Below are 5,000 nucleotides of genomic sequence, written 5' to 3' on the forward strand. Positions count from 1 at the left end.
CCCCCCCAAATCCTGGTTCTCAAAAATTTTCAAAGTCATTTTTTTTTAATTATTTTCAGAGTGCCACTTCCAGGGGGGTGCTCTGGCGCGCCCAGGCCGAAATAGGAGCACTATGGGCGGCCTGCCTCAGCACATTTGCCCCCCCCAAATCCTGGTTCTCCAAAAATTTCAAAGTCAACTTTTTTTGAAATATTTTCAGAGTGCCACCTCTGGAGCCTCTGCAGCGGGGGCTCTCGCCTGCCTGGTCACCCGTCATTCATTTCAATGGGGGGGGGATATGGACGCCTGGTCACCCGGCATTCATTTCAATGGGGAGATTGGAGCCCTGGGCATCCGGCCTTCATTTCAATGGGGGATTTGGACGTCTGGTCACCCGCCATTCATTTCAATGGGGAGATTGGAGCCCTGGGCACCCGGCCTTCATTTCAATGGGGGATTTGGACGCCTGGTCACCCGGCCTTCATTTCAATGGGGGATTTGGACGCCTGGTCACCCGCCATTCATTTCAATGGGGAGATTGGAGCCCTGGGCACCCGGCCTTCATTTCAATGGGGGATTTGGACGCCTGGTCACCCGCCATTCATTTCAATGGGGAGATTGGAGCCCTGGGCACCCGGCCTTCATTTCAATGGGGGATTTGGACGCCTGGTCACCCGCCATTCATTTCACTGGGGAGATTGGAGCCCTGGGCACCCGGCCTTCATTTCAATGGGGGATTTGGACGCCTGGTCACCCGCCATTCATTTCACTGGGGAGATTGGAGCCCTGGGCACCCGGCCTTCATTTCAATGGGGGATTTGGACGCCTGGTCACCCGCCATTCATTTCAATGGGGAGATTGGAGCCCTGGGCACCCGGCCTTCATTTCAATGGGGGATTTGGACGCCTGGTCACCCGCCATTCATTTCACTGGGGAGATTGGAGCCCTGGGCACCCGGCCTTCATTTCAATGGGGGATTTGGACGCCCGGTCACCCGCCATTCATTTCAATGGGGAGATTGGAGCCCTGGGCACCCGGCCTTCATTTCAATGGGGGATTTGGACGCCCGGTCACCCGGCATTCATTTCAATGGGGAGATTGGAGCCCTTGGCACCCGGCCTTCATTTCAATGGGGGATTTGGACGCCCGGTCACCCGCCATTCATTTCAATGGGGAGATTGGAGCCCTGGGCACCCGGCCTTCATTTCAATGGGGGATTTGGACGCCCGGTCACCCGCCATTCATTTCAATGGGGAGATTGGAGCCCTGGGCATCCGGCCTTCATTTCAATGGGGGATTTGGACGCCTGGTCACCCGCCATTCATTTCAATGGGGGGATTTGGACGCCTGGTCACCCGGCATTCATTTCAATGGGGAGATTGGAGCCCTGGGCATCCGGCCTTCATTTCAATGGGGGATTTGGACGTCTGGTCACCCGCCATTCATTTCAATGGGGAGATTGGAGCCCTGGGCACCCGGCCTTCATTTCAATGGGGGATTTGGACGCCTGGTCACCCGGCCTTCATTTCAATGGGGGATTTGGACGCCTGGTCACCCGCCATTCATTTCAATGGGGAGATTGGAGCCCTGGGCACCCGGCCTTCATTTCAATGGGGGATTTGGACGCCTGGTCACCCGCCATTCATTTCAATGGGGAGATTGGAGCCCTGGGCACCCGGCCTTCATTTCAATGGGGGATTTGGACGCCTGGTCACCCGCCATTCATTTCACTGGGGAGATTGGAGCCCTGGGCACCCGGCCTTCATTTCAATGGGGGATTTGGACGCCTGGTCACCCGCCATTCATTTCACTGGGGAGATTGGAGCCCTGGGCACCCGGCCTTCATTTCAATGGGGGATTTGGACGCCTGGTCACCCGCCATTCATTTCAATGGGGAGATTGGAGCCCTGGGCACCCGGCCTTCATTTCAATGGGGGATTTGGACGCCTGGTCACCCGCCATTCATTTCACTGGGGAGATTGGAGCCCTGGGCACCCGGCCTTCATTTCAATGGGGGATTTGGACGCCCGGTCACCCGCCATTCATTTCAATGGGGAGATTGGAGCCCTGGGCACCCGGCCTTCATTTCAATGGGGGATTTGGACGCCCGGTCACCCGGCATTCATTTCAATGGGGAGATTGGAGCCCTTGGCACCCGGCCTTCATTTCAATGGGGGATTTGGACGCCCGGTCACCCGCCATTCATTTCAATGGGGAGATTGGAGCCCTGGGCACCCGGCCTTCATTTCAATGGGGGATTTGGACGCCCGGTCACCCGCCATTCATTTCAATGGGGAGATTGGAGCCCTGGGCATCCGGCCTTCATTTCAATGGGGGATTTGGACGCCTGGTCACCCGCCATTCATTTCAATGGGAAGATTGGAGCCCTGGTCAATCCCTGAAGAGAGACGCTCTCCCCCTGGTCCATGGCGCTCTCCCCCTGGTCCATGGAGTCCCGCAAACGGCCAGCATCAAGCCCCGAAGACAGGCGCTCTCCCACTGGTCCGTGGAGCCCCGAAGACACGCGCCAACAGCCAGCATCAAGCCCCCAAAGAGAGGCGCTCTCCCCCTGGTCCTTGGAGCCCCGCCGACGGCCAGCGACAAGCCCCGAAGTGAGGCGCTCTCCTCCTTGTTCGGCACATGCACGCACACACACCCCTCCGCACGAGCCCCTGTGCGCCCGGCGCGCCCGCAGTTGGAAGAAGGGAAAGAGGGGGAAGAGCTGGAAGTGCTGGAAGTGCTGGAAGTGCTGGAAGTGCTGAAAGTGCTGAAAGTGCTGAAAGTGCTGAAAGTAAAGGGGAAAGCGGACAGCGGCCAGCGGACAGCGGCCAGCGGACAGCGGCCAGCGGACAGCGGCGACAGGCCAAATGTGCTGAGGGCGGCCGCCTATAGTGCTCCTATTTCGGCTATGGCAGGCGCTCTCCCCCTGGTCCATGGCGCTTTCCCCCTGGTCCATGGAGCCCCGCCAACAGCCAGCAACAAGCCCCAAAGAGAGGCGCTCTCTCCCTGGTCCATGGAGCCCCGCCAACAGGCATCAAGCCCCGAAGAGAGGCACTCTCCCCCTGGTCCATGGCGCTCTCCCCCTGGTACATGGAGCCCCGCCAACAGCCAGCAACAAGCCCCGAAGAGAGGCGCTCTCCCCCTTGTCCATGGCGCTCCAGGATGGGGGGGCCAAATGTGCTGAGGGCGGCCGCCCATAGAGCTCTTATTTCGGCTATGGCAGGCGAGAGCCCCCGCTGGAGGTGGCACTCTGAAAATATTTCGAAAAAAGTTGACTTTGAAAAATTTTGAGAACCAGGATTGGGGGGCCAAATGTGCTGAGGCAGGCCGCCTATAGTGCTCTTATTTCGGCTATGGCAGGTGCTCTCCCCCTGGTCCATGGCGCTCTCCCCCTGGTCCATGGAGCCACGCCAACAGCCAGCAACAAGCCCCAAAGAGAGGCGCTCTCCCCCTGGTCCATGGAGCCCCGCCAACAGGCATCAAGCCCCGAAGAGAGGCGCTCTCCTCCTGGTCCATGGCGCTCCAGGATGGGGGGGGCCAAATGTGCTGAGGGCGGCCGCCTATAGTGCTCTTATTTCGGCTATGGCAGGTGCTCTCCCCCTGGTCCATGGCGCTCTCCCCCTGGTCCATGGAGCCACGCCAACAGCCAGCAACAAGCCCCAAAGAGAGGCGCTCTCCCCCTGGTCCATGGAGCCCCGCCAACAGGCATCAAGCCCCGAAGAGAGGCGCTCTCCTCCTGGTCCATGGCGCTCCAGGATGGGGGGGGCCAAATGTGCTGAGGGCGGCCGCCTATAGTGCTCTTATTTCGGCTATGGCAGGTGCTCTCCCCCTGGTCCATGGCGCTCTCCCCCTGGTCCATGGAGCCACGCCAACAGCCAGCAACAAGCCCCAAAGAGAGGCGCTCTCCCCCTGGTCCATGGAGCCCCGCCAACAGGCATCAAGCCCCGAAGAGAGGCGCTCTCCTCCTGGTCCATGGCGCTCCAGGATGGGGGGGCCAAATGTGCTGAGGGCGGCCGCCTATAGTGCTCTTATTTCGGCTATGGCAGGTGCTCTCCCCCTGGTCCATGGCGCTCTCCCCCTGGTCCATGGAGCCACGCCAACAGCCAGCAACAAGCCCCAAAGAGAGGCGCTCTCCCCCTGGTCCATGGAGCCCCGCCAACAGGCATCAAGCCCCGAAGAGAGGCGCTCTCCCCCTTGTCCATGGCGCTCCAGGATGGGGGGGCCAAATGTGCTGAGGGCGGCCGCCTATAGTGCTCTTATTTCGGCTATGGCAGGCTCTCTCCCCCTGGTCCATGGCGCTCTCCCCCTGGTCCATGGAGCCACGCCAACAGCCAGCAACAAGCCCCAAAGGGAGGCGCTCTCCCCCTGGTCCATGGAGCCCCGCCAACAGGCATCAAGCCCCGAAGAGAGACGCTCTCCTCCTTGTTCGGCACATGCACGCACACACACCCCTCCGCACGAGCCCCTGTGCGCCCGGCGCGCCCGCAGTTGGAAGAAGGGAAAGAGGGGGAAGAGCTGGAAGTGCTGCAAGTGCTGGAAGTGCTGGAAGTGCTGAAAGTGCTGAAAGTGCTGAAAGTAAAGGATAAAGCGGACAGCGGCCAGCGGACAGCGGCCAGCGGACAGCGGCCAGCGGACAGCGGCGACAGGCCAAATGTGCTGAGGGCGGCCGCCTATAGTGCTCCTATTTCGGCTATGGCAGGTGCTCTCCCCCTGGTCCATGGCGCTCTCCCCCTGGTCCATGGAGCCACGCCAACAGCCAGCAACAAGCCCCAAAGAGAGGCGCTCTCCCCCTGGTCCATGGAGCCCCGCCAACAGGCATCAAGCCCCGAAGAGAGGCGCTCTCCCCCTTGTCCATGGCGCTCCAGAATGGGGGGGTTAAATGTGCTGAGGGCGGCCGCCCATAGTGCTCTTATTTCGGCTATGGCAGGTGCTCTCCCCCTGGTCCATGGCGCTCTCCCCCTGGTCCATGGAGCCACGCCAACAGCCAGCAACAAGCCCCAAAGAGAGGCGCTCTCCCCCTG

Source organism: Vanacampus margaritifer, unplaced genomic scaffold (genome assembly GCF_051991255.1).
Source record: "Vanacampus margaritifer isolate UIUO_Vmar unplaced genomic scaffold, RoL_Vmar_1.0 HiC_scaffold_37, whole genome shotgun sequence".
Classification (NCBI taxonomy): domain Eukaryota; kingdom Metazoa; phylum Chordata; class Actinopteri; order Syngnathiformes; family Syngnathidae; genus Vanacampus; species Vanacampus margaritifer.